Source organism: Agelaius tricolor, unplaced genomic scaffold, assembly GCF_023055355.1.
Source record: "Agelaius tricolor isolate 1412-34295 unplaced genomic scaffold, bAgeTri1.0.p SCAF_1, whole genome shotgun sequence".
NCBI lineage: Eukaryota > Metazoa > Chordata > Aves > Passeriformes > Icteridae > Agelaius > Agelaius tricolor.
Window position 1 is genome coordinate 101598444 of NW_027269261.1, and position 17138 is coordinate 101615581.

Below are 17138 nucleotides of genomic sequence, written 5' to 3' on the forward strand. Positions count from 1 at the left end.
CTGTAAAAGGAATTAGGACTTAGGTTTGGAGCAGGATTTTTTTAGCACGTGAGTTTTCAGCATTGTGTCTCGGGACAGCCCTGACAGCCACTAGCATGCTGAAAACTGATGGAAAGAGGGAAAGAGTTTCCAGGTGTGTAATGGAGGAACATCTGTCTTACACACCAGCTGATCACTTATGTGCACAAAGGGCTGTTAGGTTTCAAGGCCAGCTTTGGATAGGGGGTCTTGCCCAGAAATGTCTGTATTAGGTTTCTTTTATACAGAAAGTTATGAAACATGACCAATGAGAGAGTGAATAATTTGGATATATTAAAATAGAAAATCAGGGTGTAGAAACTCAAAAAAGAGTACTGGTGGCAATGCAGCTCTTCCCACAACATTCCCACAACTGACATCAGTGACCTGACCACAGCTTCAGGTTCAAAGCCACATAGACTCCAGGCCCATTGCCAGATAGGTTTTTAGAGTAAGGCTAAAGCATTTCTGCCAATCCCTTGGCAATATAATCTGTTGTGGACTCAGGACTTGCCTCAGGACTTGCTCCTCCTCTGTCCCTTTGCCACCAGATTGTTTTCAGTTCCCTCTGCCTTTTTCTTCTTTCCCTTTTGTCAGGTCATTTGACTTTGAAGCTGGGTGCACATAATGAAACAGTGCCCAGCCCTCAGTCACAGGACTTGCAGTAAGGGCAGAGGTAAATAAGAGGTTGCATCTTTGCATATATGATATGTACAGTGATAGATGTGACTGGACTTTGTCCATGGAGAGCTGCAATTCATTGACAAAGTTAATTTTACTTAAGTACAGGGAATTGTCCCACTGACATCCACATAATAGGAACCTATCTGCACCTAGGTTTGCAGGCTCATGATAGGGTCTCATCCTGTTCCTGTTAAAGATTGAAAATTTCCATTAAATTTCACAATGTCACATTGGTGACAGACCTGTGCCAAAAAAGCTTTTTTCTACAATGTGCTAGCATCTTGTTTCTCAGTTGTAATGATCAAACATAAAATAGTTCTGCCAACTTTTACATATATGGAGCTTCTTTAATACAGGTTAATTGTTACTCACACAAATACTTCTATTCCTACATCAGAATTTTGAACAGTATCAAATTAAATAAAATTCACATGAAGTAAGCCCATCCTGAATATGGAAATGAGCAAACAAAATTGTAGTGTGAAGAATCACAGTGTGTTTTTATGTGTTTTAGCAACTACACTTTAACTTAAGTAATGACACCAGATTTCAGATAAATGCTGTAGTTTTGACAAAGCCTTGCTGTGATCAGGGAGGCATCAGAAGAATAAATCCAGTCAGTCAGTCAGTCAGTCAGTCAGTCTTTCCTGGGGAGCACCAAGGGTTTTAATGTGAACTTCTGGTATGACTATTGCCACAGAACGATGACTACCATAATAATTGTTTAATGAAAAAGGCATAAGTAGAATAACCTGAAAAAACATTCAAAAGAATATATTCATGACATAACTAGGAAGTGTCTGAGCTACTTCAATGTTTAGTTTGTTTAGGGCATCAGTTAATTTAGAGTATTTTGAGAATGCCTTCAAGCCAGAGAAACAGCCTCTGAAAGTGATGAGCATGTGAGATCAAGCATTGTATCTTGCTTTCTGTTTTCATTTTCATTGCCGCTTGCTTTCTGTTTTCTCCTTCTTCTCCCAATCCCACTTTTATCATTTTACTCAGCCTACTCATACAAACTCCTTTCTGCTCTACCAGTGTCTACAGATGGTCCTGTCCAACTTGCTTCCCTACCAGTTTGTGAATTACTGACATTCACCCATAATTGCCCACACAAACACATGACTTGGGTGAGCAGAAGGTCCCAGTGATATTGTGATAGCTGGAGGGGTGGGTGAGGCTTCAAGCAGACACAGTCACCTTTCAAGGTGTTCCTCTCTGTCCTTCAGTTCAGACTTCAAAGCCCACTGACTGGCTCCCTGCTGGAGGGAAGGGCATCTGGCCTCCCTAAAATTTGGGAAATTTTATTGTGTCCAATTCTGGGCTCCTCCATACAAGAGGGACATGTAGCTGCTATGGGTCCAATGGAGGGCAGCAAGGGTGATTGGGAGACTGAAGCATCTCTCTTATGAGGAAAGGCTGAGAGAGCTGAGCCTGGCTGCTGAAGATGTGACTGAGGGGAGACCTCATTACTGTGTATAAATATCTAAAGGGAGGTTACCAAGAAGATGGAGCCAGGCTCTTCTTGTTCTTGATATGAGGCAACAGGCAGAAACTGGTGCATGGGAAGTTCCACCTGAACATAAGGAAGAACTTATGTTCTTCTTCACAGAACTTGCTGTGCGGATGACCATGCACTGGAACAGATTTCCCAGAGAGACTCTGGAAGTTCCCTCACTGGAGGGACAGAGCTGTCCAGACGCAGTCTTGTTCCACGTGCTTTAGGACGACCCTGGTTAACCAGGGAGGTTGGACCAGGTGACCACTGCGGTCCCTTCCAACCTGACCCACTCTGATTCTGTGGTTTTGTAGCGCTTCTGCTCCCACGCAAATTATTATGAGCTTCCATCATTAAGCTGCAAAGGAGCTTGGCTCCAGGAGAGCGTCCCGGCCGCGCGGAGCCTTGCTCGGGGCAGAGCCCTGTGTTCCTGGCCGGGGGCGGGCCCGGGCTCCGTCCCGCGGGCCGGCCGGAGGCGGGAGGCGCGCGGCTCTCTGGCGCTGCCCGCCCGCCCTCCGCGGCCGCTCGGTGTCGCCCTCGCAGCGGCCACGGCGGCGGCGGCGGCGCCTCCCCCGGGGCAGCCCCGGCCCGGCGGCGGAGGCGCCGCTGGAGGGGCAGAGCGGAGCCCGGCCCGGCGGGAGCGGCGCCGCTGGAGGGGCAGCGCAGGTGAGCCCCGCCGCGGCTCCGTGTGCGGCTGCGGCGACCGGGGGAGCGCGGGGGCCCGGGCGGGGCGGGGGCGCTCCCGGCGGGGCCGCACAGGTGATGGCGGAGGTGGCCGGGCTGTGGCGGGGCCGCAGCTGGGCGCGACCGCGGCGAAGGCAGTGCCCCCGGGCGGAGTCGTGACAGTGTTCCCGTATTGCAGCCCGGGGAGGGACCCCCCCGTCGGGCAGACACGGACCCTCCGGGATGCCGCGCAGGTACAGGAGCCTGTGTCGGTGTAGGGGCTCGCTTACAGGTTTGGGGGTGAAAATGAGGAGTCGTAACGCTCTTGTTCCAACTTTTAAGGCCGCATCTGATGAGAAATGGAAATCTGGCTCAAAGTCATCCTTCCTGTTGTTGACATCACCTGAAAACTCCGCTGGAAATATTTCCACTAGTTTGCTGCAAACATCGCCTCCCCCCGAGGTCTCGACACCTTGTGAGTACACACTGGCTGCTTGTTGAGCTCTGATTGTGGAAATCCATGGCTACGGCGTGTCATTGTTCTGCAGTGTTCTTTTTATTGCAAGCATTAATAAAGAGCTTATCGTGCCCTGGGGTGTTGTGTGTATTACAGCATAGGCTGTAGACAGCGCTCTGTTTTCTTAAAAAGGCATAACCTGTATCTTCATGTTTTTATAATTATATGTGAAGCGATTATTTGGGTTTCTGCTTGGTATTTCTGCAATGCACATGACCAAAAGGACATGTTGTCTGCTACTGATACATTTTGTTCGCAGGGAAAACACTGAGAGAGTTAGAAAGTAGCTTGCTAGTAGGTGGATCGCTGAATCTTTGCCCCATGAGTTGTTTAAATGAACTTAGAATGTCCTACCAATGTTAAAGGAGTAATTGGGAAGATCAGCAAGTCTGCCTCTGTCCAAAGACAGAAAAATGTAACCATGTCTTAACTCTTGTGCAGTGTTGGTTAGGCATGGATCAGATCCCCTGGTAGGACTGTTTGAGTCTATGGGTTATTCTGAGGAGAATGTTATTTACTTTCTTTCAAGGTGATGTGTCAGGCTGTGCAGCTAGTTTTATAACAACTTATTTTGGCAGGCTCAAGTTTCAAGTATTGTGTAATCTTCATTCTCCAGATAGTTGGAAAACAAAGTGTTTCTGGAGATGTGTGATTACATGCAAGATCTGCAGTTGCATTGCAGACCACAAGACATGGTGTAATGACTCTCCTTCAGAACTTCATAACAATTTCTGAGCAGAAAATGCTCAAAAATAGTTAAATACACTGCATGTAGCAAAACCTTCAGTTGGATTACTACATAAAGTATTTACATGCCTGGTGTGTAGATGATGTATGCCTGTTTATCCATGAGGACCTATCTGCAAGGGTAAATGGGAATTGTGTAGCAGCTGTAGTAATGTCACTGCTTTTCTCCCTGTTTGTTTTTTGTTTTGTTTTGTTTGTTTTGGTTTTTGTTTGTTTGTTTGTTTGAAAATAAACTAAAAAAATTTAAGAAGTACTTTTATGGTAGTATTCAGCTGGGAAGTTTTCACTTTCCCTTGCTACTTAATATTTACCCAGACAGTGCTACCAACCTCATATAGGAGACTGGCTTTGAACACAAGAAATGAAATAACCAGTAAATGATTGGCAAAAATAAAGTGGAAACTCCCTGATCATGCAGGTGCTTTCCTTCAAGATTTTTTCACAGAGGTCCTTTCTTTTTTGAGGAACAGAAATTGTGAGAAGCTGTCTGCACTAGTGGGGCTCCCATGTTGGCTGATGTGATGTAGTTCCAGCACCAGGCTCAGCATCTTGCCCTGTCACAGGTGGCATGTTCTGGAGTTCAGATTATCAAATTGACCATGTTCTTGGACTAGATGAGATGAATGATACCTGAGTAAATCAGGTGCTTGTAGGGTGTGGTGGTGAGCAATTGAGCCTCAAGCTGCATTTCTCCATGTGTCTTTAGCTTCACCTCTGTTTGACTTTGCCAGTGAGTCATGTTGTGATGTAAAAGACCTTACTGTCCTTTACTCACTAAATCTGTATAACAGGATGAACAATGCTTATTGGTTTGGATAGGTGGTGTACCAATGAACATTTTTAAAGCACTGCCAGGTTCTTAAATTAATTATACTGACATCTATACTTATTCTCATTAGTTTCAGATGTGCACTTTCTCTTTTTCCCTCAACAGTTAGGACTTTGGATGAACTTGCAGAGAACTCACAGTTGTATCTTTTTATAGAGATATATCAGTACAACAGGTCCCTGGAAGTATTTTATTTAAAACCACAATGAGGTGCCATATTTTATTGGCAAGATTGATATAGGGAGATATTTGTCAAAGACATAAATTGATTGAAATTGCTTTGGGCAAATAAAAATTTGAAATAAGTGTTTTTAGTTCCTTTTGTTTATTCAGGAACTAAATATGTGACTTTAATGATCCTGCCAAAAATAGAAGGTGCAGAACTGCATTTCAGAAAGACCTTAATTCATAACAGCAAGGGGCTAATTTTCTTCCCTGCCTCCTATCCAGCTATTTTGATCCCAAAAATATCCAGAATAGTTTCTGAAGTACAATACTAGAAATATTCTTGCATACCATTGCTAACTTGTGAACCCTTTAGGAATAGCTTAGTTACTTGGCTACTCCACTCCCTGTTAGCAGGTGCTGCTGGAGAATAGTTTGTTACAGTTCATTGACAGCAGTTGTGAGAATAGTGAAATCCTGAAATACCCCATATCTTGCTGTGACCTGTCACTGAATTATGTGTACTGGTCTCTTTCCTTTTGTTTGTATTTGGTTTATCTCATGCTGCCATTCAGAAGACTGCTGGATTTGTGAAGGCAGATGTTCCAAATTTAGGAAGAGTCAGAATAAATATGTGGAGTTCTTATTTTTTGCATAGCCTTCAAACTCATGAGTGTTGGGATGGTCCCTGTGCTGGGATGTTCTCTGTGTGTTGCTTCCTTTGGCAGGTTGTGGATGACACAATGATGCTTTGTGTTCAAAACTGCTGGTTTGGCCAGACAGGTATTTTTCTTGTTTTCTGGAAAACACTGAGGTTGAGTTGGAGACGTGAAGGTGTTGAGAGTGAAGCAGGAAGGATACTGTTGGTGTGCAGTAGTTTGATACCAAGATCAAGAATGCTATCAAAAAAACCAATGATGAAATGAGTGTCAATTTAGGACACATTTTTAGAGGTGTGTGATAAATGAAGCATTAAGGCTGCACAGGACTTTGAGGCTAAAAGCAATCTAGTTTATTACCACTAACAGTTAGTTGGGTATATCCTGTTGCCATAAATCAACCCCCATTGGATGGCCTAATGGATACAGTACAACAGCTTGAATTCTTGCATTATCCAGATGTGGAGAGGTTGTCTTGGTATCCTCAGTGATGTACTTCTGGTGGAATACCAAATGCACAGGTAACTCATGATACAATGCAGGACTGTAGATTGCTGGCTTGCTCTTGCACGGTTTTACTTTTGATCTTTTGGCAGAGATCCTGCTATGTATCAAATGTAATTAAAGGTTCTTGGAATGAACAGGAAGATGCTTTCTTCCAGCCAGCACTCGTGTCTGCCTGCTGTCTCCTCTGTGGCTCCCTCCTTCCCACTCCCCACACCCAGTGCTGCTCCTCCAAACCCTAGGTGTGTCTCAGCCAAGCCACAGCCATGAGGGGGAATCTGGCTGTGATTAGGGATGGGATTTGGGCACATCTGTGGCAAATGGTGGATCTATCTGGTGGCAAATGGTGGGAGTATCTGGTGTAGATGCTGGCTAGATGGAGCATACTGGGGCTACAGGGTAGCTGGGGTGTGATGTGCTGAGCACAGGTACCCTAGTGGAATTGCCATAATCCTGAAGAAAAAATTATATACTCCTATGCCAGAAAAGCCTAGGCTTTTTAATCTTATGTCATGATCAAAAGCATTTTTGGAGTATTCTTCAAATCATTAAATCATACCTCCTCCAAATACTGGATTTAAATAAGCTTCTTCTAACAGCCTATGCCTCTCTCTCATGCTTTGCCACCTTCCCCACCTAAACACCACCCACTTTGAGAAGTGACCACTGAAGATACAGGTTTCGTGTTTTGGCATGCTGTTGGACAAAAGCATTTTCATTTGCATTATGGAAAATGCATTTGGAATCAATGAAAATTAGTTCCTTAAGAGTATGCATCTTCATTGTGTCTGCATTGCAGTGGGATAATTCCTTTTCCACTTCGACATGCCAATTGCTTTAAGCCAGTCAGGAGTATTTTCTGTTGGTTTTAACAGCATCTGCAATGTGACATCTTGGGAAGATCTGTTGCTAGGTCTATTTATATTGTGCCAATACACTTCTGAATTAAAGTGCCCTAAATTGTCTCAGTTGGGACAGTCACTGAGGAAAAGTGCCAGCCTTATAAAATAAGAAAGCACCATGAATGTATGGTAATTATATATGAGCTTAATATTTGAGTAACATTTTAATAGTGTTCACAGTGAATCATTTTAGGTATGATTTACTTCTCCTCAGAGTTTGATGTCTGTCTGTGCAACAGATGCAGAAATTGCAGCTGTTTCAGAGTCTTGGGCAGGATGTGATCTTTTCACTGTTATCATTACTGTTCCAAATAATTGCACTAATAACTGCCAGGCAGATTTGTTGCTTAACTCAGTATTTAGTATTTTGTAAAGCTTACATATGAGTAATTTTCCTTCATTTTCTGTCTAAGCACTTTTGGGATTTGGCTATGTCTGGCTGAAGTCTTTCAAGAGGATTATGGGATGGAGGGAAGGGGGGGTGTCTTTCTTCTGGCTGCAAAATTATCTGCCTGACATCTATGGTTTTCATTGATGTTATTGTTCTGGTTTGAATCCAGATTTTAAAAGTGCAGCATTTTCTTATAATTTTTTTTTCTAGACTTTGCAACAGCTCCTGAATTCTTGCAAGTATATGGTGGTGTTTTTTCACAGCTTGTGGATAAAATCCGACCATACTCTTTCAATGTGCTCTTTTTTATTATTATTATTTTTAAGTTTATGGTGGTTTTTAATGTTTATTTTTAAGCTTATGGGGTAAGTATTGCTATGAATGGCAGACTCAGGTGTGGAGTAAGCTTAAACATGAGTTTGAAGTATGGTATTTTATTAATGAACAGTCTGCTACCAAGTTGGATTCTCTTCTTTCTCTGTAAGACTACACTTAATCAGTTTGAAAGAGACAGATTTTAAGAAACCCTGACCTGGCATGCACTGGGTGAGGCTGTCATCCATTTCACTTATTGCCTGGTGTCTTGACAGACAAGTGGAGGTGCCCCTGCAGGCGACCAGCTTCATTGCCAGCAGGCCTGATACAGCAGAACTGGATTTGGGGATGAGAGGACAGCTCAGTAAAGAGAGGGTGTTGATCTTGGCTGCCTTAGTTGCTGCTAGCCTCAAAATAAGCAGGATCAAATGTAATTTATTTAAATTCTAATAATGTAAAGAGTTTTCAAAAACTTCAAAAACTACCAAGTGACATAGATGCTTTTGACATAGTTGGAATAACAGAGTGCCTAACATTAGCAGCTTCTCTGTGTGACCATTTTTTACAAATCATACTTTGGTTGAAGGCAGTGAGAGGTGGATATCTCTTGCTGACTAGGACAGGACTGTCTGGCTGGGGATATTTCCTTCAGCTCTTCCATCACTGTGGCCAGGAGCTGAGCAAGTCCAATGGCTGCAGGAATGATGAGCCTGGCTTGGAGGTGTGGGTGGATGGTGTCATGGTCAGCCTGGCCAATTCTCATCTCTAGGTTGGCTGTGTTTCATTTACAGGGAGAGATGACACATTATCTCTTTAATGCCTTTCACTCCTGTAGGGCATCCATATCAGTGACTCTGTCAAACTGAGGAGGGAACATGAGTGAATGGGAAACAGCCTGAGAAAATCAGAGAAGAAAGAACAAATGACAAACATAGCTTGAAAGTTGCTATTTGATAAGAAGAGCTATTTCTTCTCACTTGTTTTGAGCTTGAAATATGCTGGTTTAATCTGATGTCTTCTAGTATTTCTCCAACCTGATTTTCTTCTATTTCATTATCCTACCTTTAATTGACTTATGTTCTCCTTCCTGGAAACTTTTCTAGTTTTGCTAAACTTTTTTAAAGAGGAGAAGGCCAGACTTACAACTTCTAAGATGAAATTGAGTTTCTTAGATGAATAAAGGTGGGTTTGGTTGTACTCTCTGCAGTAATAATTTTTTAGCACCCTTCCTGCTTTTTAACTGTGCTGATGTTTTCATAAGAACAGTCCACTGTCAATCCAGGATTTCATTCCTGAATCATCCCAAGCCCATCATTATGCATATGAAGTTGAGGTGTTTTTTCCCAGCCCAAATACCAGACTGTGTTTTAAATGGTATTGAAATCTACCAGCCCTTTTTAACAGTTGTAATCTTTCCCTGTTCCCTTGTGATTCATTAGTGGGTGTAATGAACACAATATATGCTTAATGCAGATGGCTGCAGGCTTAGTGTTCTTCTCTTGGGAAGACTGACCTTGTACTGTTTATTTCCTGTCTCACTGGTTCTCTCTACAGATGAGGACTTTTCCTGTTATCCCATGACTGCCTAGTTTTTATAATACTGGGACTTTTTTTATGCGTTTGTTTGGGGTTTTTTTTCCCCTTTTAAGCAGCCTTCTTTCCTTTGGAGGGAATCTTTGGGGATTGGACATGAGTTATTGGGAAATAACTTCACATCAGTGCAAGTGTGTCAGCAAGTTATGTGTACACTCACCACAAATGTGAAGCAGCTTAATTTAAGCATCTGTCTTGTGTCCAAATAATCAACATTCAGCTCCATCTAATCTACATTGCAGTCACATCCCAGCTTGCTTTATAAAATTTTAAGTTTCAGTATTCTGTTTGGGATTTAGTTTTGGTTAAAGAGAACCCTGAGTGTATTACAGTAACTCATTTCTGCTTCTCATTCTTCCTACCTGTCAGAACAGGTTGACTGTTTCTATATTTAGCTCTGCTTTGTTTATTCATCCTTTCTCAATAAGAATTTTACACTTTGTTTACCTGGAAGCAAGATGGGTCCCAATGGGAAAGTGAATGGCTGAATTAAAAGAGGGGTGTGAATGTTTGCACTAAGTAGCGTGCCATATCAATAAATCAAAGCAGAATTTGCAGGCATAAGCTCTGAACTGAAAAAAAACCCCTAATATTTTAAGAAATTGTTCCCAGATTCATTCCCAGTCTCCATACAAGAGTATTTTAGGTCAAAAAAAACAAACCCAATTATTTTTCTGCCTCCTTTCTGTTCCCTTTATCCTTGCCCACCAACACATGGTTGAGAAGTTTAAAAGCAAACTTCTGGGTTCCATATTCTTTCAGAGAATTTAGCCTTTCATGTCTATAACTGCAGACATACAAATGAGGAGGATGCTGCTGCTTCATTTACTAGAACTGTGCCAGTTTTTCTTCTTTTTGTTTGTAATCCTGAAAGTAGGATACATGGTATGGAAGACAGAAACATATTCAAAATCAAGTTTACAGAACTTGGATACATGTATTTACAGCTTCTAAGAATGACTTTTTGGAAAAGTTGTAATAATATGAATTAATTTACATATCATATGTGGGTATGTACATGCAGCAAATGTCTGCATATACTTACATGGGGTGAGCTGGTTTTGGTGAGCAGACACACCAAGAAAACAGGTAAGGGTGCATTCAGAAGAACTGAGCACAGCACTTGAAAGAAAAATCAAACCAACATTTTAAAGGTTTATTTGTTCTCCTCACAATTTTAAATTAAGACTCTCTCCTTGATTAGGCTGAAATAAGTGTTGAGCTACTCAGGAGGCTGTGGTGTAAAGCTAGTTTTGTCTGGGACCCATTCTCAGTCCTTCCCAGACATGGAATAAAGAGTGTCAGTGAAATTGAGAACTTGCTCTGTGTTTCAGTCCTGTGTAACTCTCATGAAACACAGGATACTCTGCCTTGGTAGAAAAAGCACTAAATGTGCTTTTCAAGTAAGCTAAGCCAGGGAAGGTTATCAGAGGAGAGTGACACTATGATGGAATTTCTCAGAACATTAGTAAATATGTGCTGCAGTGTTTCACACTAAGATGAAGGATTTTTCTGTCATTCTATGGAGCTGTATACTTGTCATCTTCCCCAAAGTACTGAGATTTTGGAAAGCATTAACTATATAGGCAGTGTCTTAGTTTGATGGTTATTAATAAAGTCACATTGTAAGTTTTAATATGGCTGCAAGCATCTGTTGTATGTCTGTCCTTTTTGCCTGTAAAAAGCAAACTGACCTTCAGTTGATCAGTTGTCATTATTCAAATTTTGAGAATGAGTATCCACTCTTCTGCTAACAAAAGTTTTTCATGGTTTGTCTATGTTAAGCTTAGCTCAAAATACATATGGTGTTTCAGGGAAAACAGAGTCAGGCAAAAGTGTAATGCAAAAGTTAGCAGATTTTACCAAGTACCATTTGAAAATCACTTCCCTTCTGCTCTGCAAGTGGGATTTTCAGGCCTTGCTTAATTAAGGATCAAGAATAAAGTGATACTGAAATAATGACTATTTTAAAAATTCCCACAGTATGGTCCACAGAGAGGTAATTATCAACAAATTGGGTGTAGCAAAATTATAATTAATTTAATGTATTACATCTTGGAAGGGTAGAACTGAAAAACAAAACCTTCAAGTAGGTTTTGCATTATTAGATAGTTTAAAGATGGATGCTTATTATCCTGTTCTTTTAAAATTTTATGTTGTATTTTGTATCAGTAATGCTGGATAAAAACCTGATTTCCCTGCTTCTGTGGCTGATCTCATTCAGTTCCATGACTGTTTATGTGAATAAGACTCAAAGAATGTGGCTTTGTATGAAAAATATCCTCCCAGAGGGAGTTGTAGTAGGCTCACACTTAAAATAAAGGGAAAAAAGACAGAAGTGAATGTTTATGTTTCATTGTCTTGTTGTACAATGATTTTCAGTGAAGTTTCATATTCCGTGAAATTAAATCTGTAGCCAAGATAATATGATATTGGACAATTTTTATAATTCAGCATGCAGGTCTGTGCTGTTGAAACAAAAGGCTGAGTGTTTTTAGGTGCAGATAGCCTGCCTTAAAGAACGTGTTGCCAAAGAAGTTGCAGTGCATTTTTGATAATGTTGAGCAGAGAGATAATTGTGTGCTCTGCATGGTGTGTTACAGTCATAGGAGTAGTTAACAAGATAAAGAAAATCTCAGCTTTCTCTCTGTTTACAAAACTGGCCTTTCTGGAAGGACTGGAAAACAAGAATACAAATATATAATCTGCTTGCCTTCTCTTTCTACCCCTCCTTTTGCCTCCCTGTGTTGAGCCAAAAATAAATGGGAAGAGTAACTGTAAGAAAACAGCACTAGAGTCAGTCCTCCTCTTCCTTAGTTTTCTATCCCTGTTTTATACCTCACTGGGAGCTGGTGGTTGTGTGCAACTGCAGCTCCCCTGCTCCCCTGATTAGGTGTGATTCAGTCCTGTAGTGCCAGGAGAGAGCAGAACTCCTCTGTTAACTCCTCCTTACTCACAGTGCAGAACCAGCAAATCCAGAGATGGAGCAGCACAGCTCAGGAGTGAAGTTTGATCCTGTCTGCACTCAAACACCAATGTGTGCTTCTACCATATTAGGCCACTCCTGTGATTGTAAGGTAATGAGGATATCCTTGACCTTTTTACCATTTAATTTTCCCATTTTCTCTCCATTCTGTGCCACTTCTAAAAGCTCTGCATTGTTCCCCAATTTCATCTTCCCCCCTCTTTTGTCCTAGTACTTTCATATCATTGACTAGAGAATAATCTGATTTTCTTTGATCTGTTCCTCATTTCCTACAAATCTCCTGTTGTTTTGCTAGTTGTGCTCCTAACAGTGGTTAATAAGTGCTGAATCAACACTTAGAACCCAAAAGAGATGTGAATAGAGCAAAAGGTTTTTTGACAATCCTTTAAGAAAGAATTTGTGAGAGAATGAAAAAGAATATGTGTCCCTCTTCCATACCTTTCCAGGCCATCTTTATAGATCAGTTTGGTCATGACACATCTTCCAAGGCTTTTTAAAGGCTTTATGTTCAGTATTTTCTTCATCATCCTATCCTCTAGCCTTTACCTGTCTCAATTTGCAATCTTATTTTTTCTGCTTTCACTTCAACTCTAGTATTGTTTTGGGTCTTGGGGCATGTTTTTCCATCTCTGACTGCTTTCAGCTCTCTCTGTTCCAACATCAGTAGCTTATGGGCTTTTCTGGTTGCACTTCTAGCTTTGCTAGGCTTCCAGTCCTTATCAGTGTGCTGTTTTTTTGATAACAACTGACCACTGCGTTTCTTGGTAGGAGTGATCCTCAAATACAAGAGGCACAGGGGTGCTGAGCTTCATAAGGGTAGGGAAGGAGATGGCCATGAGGAAAATCCTGCATCTTTTCTGGGAAGATGGTCCAGGAATATGATGGACCTCTAGCATGATCCTGCTCCTCTCTGTTTCTCTGTCATCAGGTTTGGGATTTTTTTTGCTTATTTCTCTTGAGGACCTGGGTAGCCTTTGTGGGCAGATAATGTAAAATGATCTCCATGTCTTAACACAATCTTGTATGAGCTGGCCTCTTGTAGAGTATGAAGGAGACTCAGATATGCTGAGATTTCAGAATATTCATTAACTATAAAGCAGATACACTGACCTACATGATCCTTTTCAGTACTCAGAATAGACCAAAGCATCTATTTTGACTGAAGACAAATAAAAAACCTAAGGAGAATGAAATGGATGCAACAAATAGCACCATCCTCCATGGTTCCTGTTAGTGGCTGACCAAGGAGGTGCTTGTACTAAGGGATCTTGGCTTTTCCAAGGTGCTGTAGGTAAGCCCATGTAGTAACACATTTCCAGGTTTTCCTTTCTTTCAGGCTGTGGGAAATATCCACAAGCATTAAGAGGCTGAGTGTCTCTAAAGCCAGTTTCAGTTCCCAGAGAGATGGCTTCCACTGCAGGACTGCTCCTTTGGCTTCCTGCAGTGCCTGGGAGCACCCAGGGGAAAGGAGGGGGATCAGGGGGCAGTGAAGGGGAGTGGGGGTCATTTGTGTTCACTTTGCACTCTCAGCTCTCTGTACCTGAAACAAGTACAAACATTTCTGGATTATGAGCCTGTGACTTCTTGTGTGCAGCCATGAGAGCAGAGTCTTCCCTGGGAGCTGAGGTTTCTGTCCTACAGGAGGAGAAGCTTTTAAGAAATGCAGTCTCTCTAGCATAGTTTCTTGAAACACCTAAAATTATATTAGTGGTAATCCTTTGAATCTGTACAAAGAGCCTGCTGGTGTAGGAGATTTTTATTTTACCTGGTTGGGTGTTGCATTTCAGTGCAGCAGATGGCATGTGTGTGACAAGTGCCCTTTGGTAAGAGAGTAAACACAGCAAGAAATACGCCCCAAACCCCTGGCATTTTCTTAGGCCTTTTATAACATCAAAGCACCCTTGTGCAATGCTCATTTCAGTCACCTGATGCAAGAGCCAAGGTTTTGTGATAGCTGCTTTCTTCTGTTGTTCCTGTGTTAGTACAGCTGGCAAGATTCTCAAGATACAGAGAAGAGCAATGTGATATTCAAGGTGAGATGTGTTAACTGAGCCATAGCCTGAGCTGAGAGAGATTAACTTCAGTTACTTGTCCTGGAAGTATTTTGTGTTGATGCATAGGTTTTTAAAATTAGCTGAGATCCTAGTTTGCAATGCAAGTAGGATAGGATGGAAACATGATTTTGTTTATTTTGGGCTTGGTGGGGAGGCATTCCTCATGAATCAAATGCTGAGTTGAGACTATTGCTCTGCATGGCTTGCACAGAACAAATGAAGGAGGACATTTGGGAACTGGGCAGCTGTTCAGTTGGGTTGGAACAAAAGAGCCCTGAGGCAGGGAATCACTTTTGTTATCTGACTGAAATTCCCACCAGTGAATTTCTGCATGGAGTGAGGAAGAGTCTTCTGCAGAACTTGCAAAGAATTTAGCAAGTAATAAAGACAGCATAGAGGGTGCCCACAACCCACTGAGAGATCCTTCAGCTCCATGTCTGCCAATGGTCCAGGCAAGAGGATCAGAATTTCCATTGTTTTGTTTGCATTACCTGTTTGGAGATTACTCACAAACATCACCTATACAGATACAACTGTGAAGGGCAGCTTGACCTGGTTGTATTACAACTTTATAGGGGAATTTTGATTACTTTTTGCAGATACTGTTTCTTATGGTAGCCTTCCTTCCAGAATAATTTAGGGAAAGTCTGTGTCTGTGTGGTATCAAACTGTATCTGACTTTGATAATGGTGAGTTCATTAAACATCAAAGTCTTATTTCTGTGGAGAATCAAGTCCCTGGTCTGGTCCCCCAAGTCCAGAACCTGCTTTATTGGTATGGCATATCCCTTTGGTCAGTTCAGGTCAGCTGTCCTGGCCATGCTCCCTCCTGGCTTCTTGTGCCCCTCCTCACTGGCAGAGCAGGAGACCCTGAAGGGGCCTGGACTCAGGGTAAGCACTGCTGAGGCACAGCTGAAACATCAGTGTGTTACCAGCATTGTTCTTACACTAAATCCAAAACACAGCAATGAACCAGCTTCTAAGAAAATTGGCTCTGTCCCAGCTAAGACCAGGACAAGGAGAAGGTGTAACAAGAGTGGGCAGGGTGTGAAATGGACTGGAGCAGCTGAAGGCTTTGTGCAGATACTTCTTCAAACCAATATTATTCAAACCAATGCCAGGACTGTCTTCAGACTGCGTTTGCATAAACTAAACTTACTCTTGAATTCTCATTTTGTAGTGTCTGAGTCAGCAAATGTGTCCTACTGCTGTATTCAGTCCAGTATGTTTTAATGAAAAAATGGTCTTGTACCAAAATTGTGCAGTCTGTCCCAGCATGTGGCTTTTCTCAAGTGTAACTCTCCTTCTTCCCCCAAAATCTACAATTGTGAAAGTCCTACTGGCCTGCCACCACGTGTCTTTAAAGAACCCAAGGGCATTTTGAATGAGAATTGCTTTAGAATTCCTGCTTGATTTATGAGCTAAAGAAAAAAATAATCACAGAAACATTATCCTCTTACCTGTTAAAATTTTTTTCTTCAGCTTTATGGTGATAACAGCTTAACTTTTTGCAAATGGAATAACCAAATGTTTACCTGTTTTCCACTTAGAAATATAGACTGTCTTTGCTTAAATGCAAGACAACTTGAGAGAAAAGGAAATGGAATTGTACAGGACTAGAGGTCTTTGTCCTAAATTGTGGAATAAATAGACATTCAGGGCCTCAGAATTGGATGTTGGCTGAATATTTATCCCATAACTTATCTTTGAGAAATAATGCTGAAAAGTTTTTTAGCAGTTTACTGTACTTTTCTAAGGAGGTTTTTGTAACTTATACAAAGTGAGACAAACATGGCAGCAGGTCTTTGCTTTTGGTTTCCTCTCATCAGCCCACCAGTGTTAATGTATGCACCTCCTTCTTTCTTTTGATCAAGACTACGTGACAGCCACAGAAACAAAGCAAGTACAATCATTCTGCACTATTTATATTTATGCATTCATAATCATAATTCATAAGCATGTTCACAGGTATAGAAATCCACTCCAGCCCATGCTGAGGTCACCAATTACAACAGGTGCCCTAAGTCTTATCAGCATCTTCACTGCCTTTCAGAAAGTGCCAAACCTGTTCTCATTTATGCTGCACTCAGCCACTAGATGTAATTTCTCACTATTCACTAACACCTCCCTCTCCTTTCCCCCCCCCTAAAAAAAAAAAAAAAAAGCTTGACTCCCAACATTCCTCTCATATCTTACAAATATGTGTGAAAGTCTGTGGCAAGAAGCTGACTCTGTTCCTCCCCACTAGCCAGTCCTCTTCTGCTGCCTTGTATGCTTGTGTCTTCCAGTGCTTATTCCTGTAGCTCAGGTGCTGGAGGAGGTGTGTGCTGTGGTTTTTAACACCCTTGAGTGCAAGTCCTGTGCAGCATTAGCATAGGCAAGTGGTATGAGAGAACACAGAGGCAAGGGGTACTGCTGGATATTTGGGGTTGGTTTTCCACGGCTTTTATTTAAAAAGGAAATTAAACATGAAAAACCGTAAGAAGAGAATGCTGTGGTGTAAACCTTAAGGACATCATTGAGTATTTGCTGCTGTGTGGGAGAGGTGGCCTGCACAGGACAGGCAGTGGCTGGGCAAGGCTCTGGAGAGGTAAGAGTGCACTTTTGTGTGGAA

General features: G+C 41.8%; 1 protein-coding gene across 3 annotated transcripts in view; it reads left to right on the plus strand.

The window, feature by feature from the left end:
- The first annotated feature begins 2707 nt into the window (after positions 1-2707).
- Positions 2708-17138, plus strand: part of ANKRD6 (ankyrin repeat domain 6) — an 86935-nt gene continuing 72504 nt past the window's right edge. For 2 of the 3 annotated variants that reach the window (XM_071445774.1, XM_071445816.1), the window contains exons 1-2: positions 2708-2866; positions 3206-3338. The gene's annotated coding sequence lies outside the window, so the exon portion shown is untranslated. Of the gene's footprint in view, positions 2867-2999; positions 3118-3205; positions 3339-17138 lie in introns of those variants that run through there. The other variant, XM_071445783.1, reaches the window with a different exon arrangement.